The sequence below is a fragment of the Crotalus tigris genome, unplaced genomic scaffold, assembly GCF_016545835.1.
Source record: "Crotalus tigris isolate CLP2741 ecotype Arizona unplaced genomic scaffold, ASM1654583v1 scf7180000018548.2558034, whole genome shotgun sequence".
NCBI lineage: Eukaryota > Metazoa > Chordata > Lepidosauria > Squamata > Viperidae > Crotalus > Crotalus tigris.
Window position 1 is genome coordinate 2,505,257 of NW_024097071.1, and position 10,324 is coordinate 2,515,580.

Below are 10,324 nucleotides of genomic sequence, written 5' to 3' on the forward strand. Positions count from 1 at the left end.
GCTAAGTGTGAATTTTTTTTGGGGGGGGGGGTAACCCCATCATTGTACCTATTCTTAATCCATTCCCAATCCCCTATTCCTACCCTTTCCTATACCCATACCGACCCTATCCTTTTCCTATCCTTATAAAACCTAATAAAATATTTATATATAAAAAAGAATTCCGGGGAAAACCCCTGGGTTATTGGCAGACCCTTCCCAACCACGGGAAGAAAGTGCTATGGATTTTATAGTAGATCTACCTGAAAGTAGGGAAATAGAGTCATCTGGATTATGATTGTCAGAATCCAATTATATTTCATCTCTAGTTATCAACTATAGAAAACCCCATTTCTGTCTTCCCTGGATTCTCCCATATGGGGAAGGGAAGGGGGTGAACAAAGGGGCTTTATGGCCCTCACTTCCTTCAGTACACTTCAAAGAGACTGAATGTGGATATGGCCAAAAGGACTAACCATAAGAATTGGGCTATTACCTTTCATGTAGTTCTCTCTGAAGTCTCCATCCAGCCGGCAGTAAGGAAAAGGGGGTGGGAGTGTAATGCCTGAGACTGTGGCTGGAAGAAAGGGGTGATTGGGTGGGGCTACTGGGGAACCCCTTAAAACCTTGAATAGGAGAGCTTGGACCCCAAGTCCTGTCTAGAACGCCTACAACCATTTTCTCTTAATAAAGGATGCCTGTTGGAAGAATTATTCCAAGAGTTCTGTCTTCTTAAGATGCAAAGTGGGGTGGGTCCTTACATTAGACAGGACATGCAAAATTAATCCACCTGGAAGGGAGACCCTTGCCGGGGGATTTTGCAAAAAATTACCATGTCAGACAATGGAGCAAGAAAGGGGAAAAACTCCCTGGAAAGAGAGCTGCTGCCCCAACTGGAACCTTGCCAGATGTTGGGATCTGAGAGGTCAGATTCCTCAGGAGAAGAAGTGGTGGAGACACGGGACCACAAGCCTCACTGGTCAATGGGCGTTGGAAAGAAAAGTGAGTGGGGAAAGGAACCAAGAAAGGTGACCCTGAGACGGGGGACCAAGCAACCAGAATGGAAGCAGGAGATGGAGAAATCCCTGCACACAAGTGAAGAGGGAGAAAGATGGGCACCGTACTCAGACTGGATCCTAGAGAAAGCTATTGACCTGATGAAGAAAACTCTCAGCTCCCTAGGAGAGGAGAATCCTGAGCCCTATGGCCGCTCCAGCTCCTGGAGCCGCAAAGGGAGAGACACCGATGGGGAAGTGGAAACTGCAGCCCGGGGACATCTGCTGATCCAGTAGTCCCCACCCCCTATTGAACCACAAATGGCGATCTGGACAGAAGACACTACCACCAACAACGGAGGCACCGATCCATTCCAAGACGTCCGCCGTTGGAGGTGAAATTCAAAGGGGAGCCAACATGCTTGGGGTTTTTCCTAACCCAAGTCCTCAGCTACATGGAGGAATACGGGCAGGACATCCCCAGTGACAAAGCCCGCATCCGGATCGTGCAATCTGCCCTGGACGGACCGGCTGCAGATTGGGTGGTGAACTTGCTAGACTCCAATGCCTCAGAACTTCAATCGTTTCATGTCCTCTCTGAGAAGACGATTTGAAGACTCCCTGGCTGATCACAAAGCCCGCAAAAAGATAAAAATGATGAGGCAAGGCAAACGCCCGATGGCTGAATATACACAAGAATTCCGGGCCATTGCCAGCAAACTGAACTGGCTAACTAACCTTAGCCATTTCAAAGACGGACTAAATTATGACCTATATGACGCTTGCCTGCTCCGAGGGGACCCACACCAACTTGAGGAATGGTACATCTTGGTAGAGGAAGCAGAGATCGACATATTGAAGAGACACAGCCGAGGGAAACAATGGAGCCGCTCCCCGCCTGAGTTGACACAGGAACCAGTGAAACCATTGGCTACAGCCAAGAAGCAAATGGGGTGTTTCAAGTGTGGAAGAGAAGGGCATTGAGCTGTAGAATTCCACTCCAAAGCCCCCCAGTACAACCCAGACAGATCCCCAATCAACAAATCTGGAAAGTCTTCAGCTAAGCCAGTGGTTCTCAACCTGTGGGTCAGGACCCCATTTGGGGTCGAACGACCATTTCATGGGGGTCGCCAAACAAGGCTATCCGCCATTTTTTCCCCTTTTCTTTGGCCACGCCCCTGGCACCCGGTGATGTATAAGTGGTTGGGGGTCACCACAACATGGGGAACTGTACTATGGGGTCACAGCATTAGAAAGGTTGAGAACCACTGAGCTAAGCCAAAAGAAACTGCCATGAAAATGATGGAAATTGTGGAACCCCCCACCTCTGCTCATCAAAGGGAAAAAAACACTAGCCTACACCGCAGGGCCGGTGGACGCCTCAGATGACAACTCGGAGGGCGAACCTCTGGTAAGTGGAGGCATTGCATCCATCCTCAAAACAGTGACTAGATTAATTCTCCCCATGCCCGAAGCCGTGAAGGTGAAAGCCTTAATAGACTCTGGCTGCCCCCGCTGCCTCATTAGCCCGACACTAGTGGGGAATCTGGGCATTCCGTCGAGGAGACTGGAACAACCAATCTCATTTGGCCAGTTAGATGGATCCATAGCAGGGGGAGTGCCAGCTACCCTATCCACTTTACCAATACACCTCTCCCTGGGAAAACATGAGGAGGAATAACATTTGTGGTGACCCCAGGCATGGAATGCCCAATGATTCTAGGGATGGAATGGTTAAAAAAATGGAACTCCTGGGTAAATTGGAGGACGACAGAAATCAAATTCCCAAAGGGGGACCCTACGGACTTAAAATCCCAAGGGGGGCTATCAGAATCAAGAATAGAAAAAGTATCCATGGGAGAGGAAAAAGGACTAACAGAAATACCAGAGGAATACAGAGACCTTGCTGAAGTTTTCAGTGAGAAGAGGGCGGATGAGCTCCCCCCCCCCCACTGACCCACAGACTATGCCACTGAATTCAAGCCTGGGGCAAAACTCCCAAAGCCCAGATTATACTCCATGAGCCCAAAGGAGAAGGAGGAAATCGAAACCTAGAGAGAGGGTTCATTGAGCCAACCAAGCCTAAAGGGGCTGCCCCAGTCCTCTTTAGAGAGAAGAAGGATGGCTCTTTACATTTATGCGTGGATTATAGGGCCCTGAATACAATCAGTGAAAGCAACCTATACACTCTGCCCCTCATTAAAGACATGCTGTCACACCTCTTGAAAGGGAAATTTTTTTCTAAACTATACCTAAGGGAAGCTTACTATCATGTGAGAATTAAGGAAGGGGACGAATGGAAGACCACATTTAACTGCCCCATGGGGTGCTATCAATTCAAAGTCTTGCCATTTGGATTACAAGGGGGCCCTGCAGTCTTTATGTAATTAATCAATGATGTTCTAAGGGAGCACCTGTTTAAGGGGGTCCTTGTTTACTTGGACCACATTCTTATCTTCACCGAAACAAAAGAGAAACATGTCAACCTTGTCAGAGCAGTTTTAAACAAACTGCGAGCCGCCCACCTATATGCCAAACTCTCAAAATGCGAGTTCCACCAGGAAAGGATAGACTACCTAGGCTATTGCATATCCCCCCAGGGCATTGAAATGGACCCAGAGAAGGTCAAAGCAGTATTAGATTGGGCACCACTCCACACAAGAAAGCAACTACAAAGTTTCCTGGGCTTTGAAACTTTTACCGCCAATTCATCCCCTCATTTGCCCAGATAGCCTTGCCCCTCACTAACTTACTAAAAACGAAGGGAGCATCCTCAGTAAAACCTAGCCAGCCACTAACATGGACAATGGAGTGCTAAGCAGCGTTTCAGAGACTAAAGAGACTTTTTTCTGCCGAACCAGTACTAAGGCACCCAGACATGGATAAGCCCTTCGTAATACAGGAAGATGCAAGTGATGTGGCAGTGGGGGCTGTTCTATTACAAGAAAATGATGATGGAGTATTGCAACCCTGTGCATATACATCCAAGAAACTCACGGAAACAGAACAGCGCTGGCCCGTATGGGAGAAGGAGGCATACGGGATACGTTGGGCATTACTCACGTGGCAACAGTTCCTGGAAGGCAACAAAATCCCCTTCCAGGTGTGGACTGATCACAAAAATTTGGAAGCCCTGAAAACGTCCAGGAAACTCAATCCCAAACAAGCCCGCTGGTCCCAGCATTTTCACCAGTTCCAATTTAAGCTCAAACATTTACCAATAATGGCAGAGTCACAACTGGCAGCACCAGTAACCACAAGAACCCAAGCTAAATTGAAACCACAACTGGACAGCCAAACTGGAATTGTATTCCGGAAAATTTGGAAACAGATGAATGGTTCCAGAAAAATAAAAATGTGTGCACAATGAGAGACGGGTTGCCTTGGGTAGGGTTTTCCTATATATACCAACAACCCAAAGAGTCACTTTCATGCAGCTTTGCCATGACAGAAAATCAGCAGGGCATTTTGGATTTGTAAAAACTTTACACTTGATTAAATGGCAATTTTGGTGGCCATCAATAAAAAGGACATAGAAAGTTATGTAGCCAGCTGCCCAAAATGTGGTACTGCAAAGAAGTTGCAAGGGAAATCGCCAGGACTATTACAAACAGTGGCAAATCCCTCAGCTCCCTGGAGGGAAATAGCCATGGATTTTATAGTAGAATTGCCAGAAAGCAATGGGAATACTGTTGTCTGGATGGTCACGGACTTGTTTTCCAAACAGGTGCACTTTATCCCTTGCCAAAAGATTCTCACTGCAAAAACCTTAGCAAACTTTTCATCCAGCACATTTACAGATTGCACGGGGCACCCCAACGCATCATCTCTGATAGGGGAGTGCAATTTACGTCTGCATTTTGGAAGGAATTTTTATCCCTTTTAGGGACCACTCAGGGACTGACATCCAGCCACCACCCTCAGGGGAATGTGGGGGGGCTGAAAAACTGAACTCAGTACTTGAGCAATATTTGAGATGTTTTTTGAATTTCCAGCAAAATGATTGGACGGACTTACTCCCTTTTGCAGAAGTTGCCTATAATAATGCAGTCCACTCCAGCACAGGTTACACTCCTTTTCAAATAGCCACCGGTCAAAGTTTCAATCCCATGCCAGAATTAACCCCAAAGAAACCAACGATCCCATCACTGAAAGAATGGATGGAACAATTACAAGACACTTGGCTAATAGTTAGAAAAGACTAGATGAAGCTAGGCAGGCATACAAAGCACAAGCCGATTAAAAAAAGTGTTGAGCCTACACCATTCATTATAGGAGAAATGGTATACTTATCTACAAAATCCCTAAAGTCCCTACAACCCTGTAAAAAACTTGGACCAAAATATATAGGGCCTTTTCCAATTAAAAGAATCATAAACCCAGTAACAGTAGAATTAGAATTACCCAAAAATCTCAGCCAAATACACCCAATTTTTCATTGCAGCTTGCTGAAAAGAGAGCATCAGTCACCTTTACGGCCAAAAATCCCCCCCCACCTCCAATCATGGTGGAGGACGAACAATATTTCAAAATAAAGGAAATCCTAGACTCTAGGAGATATCATGGAGCGACTCAGTACCTAGTTGCCTGGAAACACCTCCCTGCCTCACAAAACGAGTGGGTCCATAAACGTCATGTCAGAGCCCCGAAGCTATTAAAGAAGTTTCACACAGAGTACCCTAACAAGCCTGACTAACTTTTATACCTGTTTTGTTTCTTTCTGGTGGATCTGTTTTTTTTAATGGGGCAGGATGTCAGAATCCAATTATATTTCATCTCTAGTTATCAACTATAGAAAACCCCATTTCTGCCTTCTCTGGATTCTGCCATATGGGGAAGGGAAGGGGGTGAACAAAGGGGCTTTATGGCCCTCACTTCCTTCAATACACTTCAAAGAGACTGAATGTAGATATGGCCAAAAGGACTAACCATAAGAATGGGGCTATTACCTTTCATGTAGTTCTCTCTGAAGTCTCCATCCAGCCGGCAGTAAGGAAAAGGGGGTGAGAGTGTAATGCCTGAGACTTTCGCTGGAAGAAGGGGGTGATTGGGTGGAGCTACTGGGGAACCCCTTAAAACCTTGAATGAGAGAGCTTGGACCCCAAGTCCTGTCTAGAACGCCTGCAATCATTTTCTCTTAATAAAGGATTCCTGTTGGAAGAATTATTCCAAGAGTTCTGTCTTCTTAAGATGCAAAGTGGGGTGGGTCCTTACAATGATAGATCTGTTCTCAAAGAGCTCCCATCTGCCCAACAACTAACCAAAATGTTCCTGAAACACATCTTCAGAGTGCATGGCACACCTAAATTAATAATCTTTGACAGGGCAGTGCAGTTCACAGCTAGGTTTTGGAGAAGTTTTCTTAAACTAATTGGCTCATCTGAAGGGCTATCATCTTCTTTTCACCCGTCTACTAATGGGGTGGCTGAATCCACGAACTCAATGGTGGAGCAGTATCTCAGATGCTATGTTGATTATCAACAAACGAACCGGACTGACCTCCTCCCTTTCACAGAGGTGGCCTACAATAACTCTGTCTACAGCAGCACCAGCTTCACGCCTTTTAAAGTGGCCGCAGGAAAAGAGTTCAGCCCAATACCTGAATATCCTCAAGGACCCTCTGCTTCCCCGACTCTTGATCAATGGTGAGGGGGTGGGAGGAAGTCTGGAAAACCATGAAAACTGCTTTCAGAAAGGCTTCCGAGACATACAAAAAACAGGCAGATGAAAAAAAGGGTCCTCAAAGAATATTCCAAGTTGGGGGAAAGGTTTATCTGTCAACCAAATATTTACAGCTTAAGTTACCTAGTAAGAAGTTAGGACCAAAGTACTTAGGACCCTTCCCCATTGTAAAGATCACTAACCTGGTCACAGTGGAATTAAAACTTCCTAGGCTCTTAGGAAAAGTTCACCCTGTTTTCCATTGTAGCTTGTTGAAACCTTTTTGGGGTTCCACCTTAAGACCTCCCCCTAAGAAGGCACCCAGACCCTCATGGTGGCAGGACAGACTCACTATGAAGTAAAGCGTATTCTAGATTCTAGAATTTTTAAGGGGAAATTGCAGTGCTTAGTGCAATGGAAGGGATATTTGTTGTCTGAGGCCACCTGAGTGAAGTCTAGGGATGTGAAAGCTGACAGACTCATTAATAGGTTCTATAAGAAACACCCTAATAAACCAAGAGGCAATCCCTAACCTGTGTTTTGTTTCATTACAGGCTTTGTCCTTTTTGTAAGGGGGGGGGGGTGGATGTCAATGCTTCTAACATCAGATGTTCTTGCTTTGACAATGTAGCCATCTTTTCTCTTTCGCTTTTAGAGTTAAATGTTGCTGGGAGGGAGGATGTGGATGAGAGTCCAGCTAGTCATAACAACAATAACTCAGCCGTGGGAATCAAGGTTATTGCACCCAGAGCTGATAAATATTTGACGGGCTGGAGAGCTGAGGAGAAAGCCTGTACTTCAAGCTAATTGGGGAATGTGATTTAATTGGAGGAGGAAATTATGTTTTGCTACTTTGTGCCCAGAAGAGGGGAATTCAGTTTTTGGCTTTAACTATGTAGTGCCAATGCTTTGCTTCTCGAATAAAATATTATTTAAGGTAAACAATGCCTTGAAGTTCTTTTAAAGAGTTTCATCTGTCAGAATCATGACATTAAGAAATTTATTTGGCAAGAAAAAAAGCTAGAATAAAATTGAAAATGTTTCAAGAAGCAAAAGTAAATGGAAAAATGTCACCAGTGACGTCGCTGAGGCTAGACCTGGGGGGGGGGAGAATGCTCCATGTCCCGGGTCTGAATTTCTTCCGATGGTGGGCACGTTTGGGCTGAATGCTGCCCCGGAAAGCTGGTCACCGATGGGCAAACTTTTGAGGACCACAGGCCAGTGGCAGCCGGCTTGCTGAAGTCAAAGCAGCCCATGGAACCACCAGAAGAAAGGCGGACTGTGATCGCACGATCCGCCATTAACAGCTGATCGTCGGAGATGGAAAAATAGCACTGACTGATAGCAAGCAAATGAGCTGGAGGAGAACAGGCTCTTCTTTCCAGGTGAAGATAGATTTTTTCTTTTTAAATACCCTATCTTGAGTTTGAGTATGGAGCTTTTAGGGAGTGGGTGGAGTTTCCCCCCCTGCATATAAGTGGTGGTTTAAGCTCTTCTGACTCTTAAAAAAATAACTTTGCAATATGGTTAAAGTTTTCAAGTTCAACAAAAATTTGTGAAGTTGGCCTTTTTAAAAGCTGTTTTTTATATATTTAACTCAGAAAATCCACTTTAATTGCTTATTTCCAAACTTTTTAAATCCTTTTTCTTCTATCTCCCCATTCTGGACTGCTTTTTTTTAAATACTGTGAATGGATACATTTTTTTCCTCTCCCTTTGGTGTGTATTCAAACTAGAAACTTGGCTCTATGCCCAGACACTTGGCGTATGCCCAGACATTCTTATCTGACCTTGACTGACTGAGGGAGGTTTTTTTCTTCTTCTTGATTGTAATTTTTTTCCCCCTAGCTTGACTATAGAGCATATTTTAGACACAGAACATCTGGTATTATCCCTTTCTTTTGCATTATAAATATTTTTTTTTTTGGACTACAAACATTTTACTATGGTGAACTGAATATTAAGGAACCTTTTTTCTTCTTTTTTCATCCTTTTTTGTCTATGAGCAGAAATTGCTGAATTACAAATTGGATATTTTCTTTTGTTGCTCTCTTACACACACACACACACACACACACACACACACACACACACACACACATTTTATTCTTATTCTTATTTCTTATTTTTATTTTTCTTCCATTTTTTCTTTTTGTTGGCCTTTCTTCCTGGATATATATATATATATATATATATATATATATATATATATATATATATATATATAATCTTTCTTCCCTTTTCTCCCCTCATTGAAATTACTTTTTCCTTTGTTAACTTTCCTTTTTAACTTTTTAATTTTTTTTCTGGCTACTCCTCCTAGCAATAGGAGTCTATTGGATTACAATTGGCCATTGGACCACCCAGTGAATTACAAGATAACGTATCAACTTAATGATGAGCGCTTCTAACTTACCTAAACCTGGGAGAAAAGGATCTTCTCTCCTGTCGACTTCTGCCAGCCCAGTCTACTAAAAATCTATCACCATAGCATTACAGCAAGAAAAAATGGAAGCTCAACAAAAAGACACGCAGGCAATACTGCAGGAAATTGCGGCTCAAGCCGCTTCATCAGCCAAAAATCTTGAAAATATGAAAAAGGATCTTGACAAAAATTATGAAGATCTGAAAAGTGATCTTGCCAATATGAATAAAAAAATGGAAAACTTCCAGCAGGCAATCACAGATAACCAACAAAGGATCCAGAAGATAGAAGATAAATCTCGGAAGTTGATCAGAAATTATAATCGCTACAAGAGGAGATTCAAAGACTGGCTCAAACAAACACAGAATTGGAAGATTCTATTGAAGTGGTAGAGATGGAAAGGGCATCATATTTTCTAAGATTCCAAAATATAATAGAAGACAAAGATGAGAATCTGTTGGCATTAATAGCGGAGTTACTTGCAGACCTTTTAGGAATGGGAAAGGCCCAAATGGAAGGAGAAATAGATCAGGTGTTCAGACTTAATTCAAGCTACACCAGAAGAAACAGAGTTCCCAGGGAAATTCATATCAGATTTCTCAAAAGATCCATGCGAGATGAGATTTTGAGAACAGTAAGAGACCAACCGTTAAAATAGGAAGAAAAAGAAATCATAGTGCTTAAGCAAATTCCTAGAAGGATGAGAGAGGCTCAAAGAGAGTATCAATTTTTAACGAGGAATAGTGAATTTTAGATGGCTGGTCCCAGAAGGGATACTAATTTTCTGGGATTCAAAAAGATATAGATTGGAAACCCCGCTTAAAGCAGCGGAATTTTTTGACAAAAATAGATCCTTTTTGGAAAAAGGGGATCCTGAACCTAAGAAACAAGAGGAGATGGGTGCTGTAGGAACATCTGAACAACCAGAGGAGGAAGAAGTTAAAAGACCACTTCAGAAGAAGGAACAAGACTGAGAGACCAGAGGCAGATAAGATCACCTAGAAAGTTGAGACCCAGACATAATTGAAGCTATGGAGGAGATTGGAATTTTATCAATAAACATAAATGGATTGAACTCTCCCTCAAAGAGGAGAAAAACTTTTACCAGACTACAAAAGTTAAAAATGGACATAATTTGTTTACAAGAAACACATATTAAGAGACAACATGCTAGAATTTTAGAACAACTGAAAATGGGTAAGCATTATTCTACGCATGCAAGCCAAAAGAAAAGAGGTATAGCTCTCTCTATATATAAAAAAAG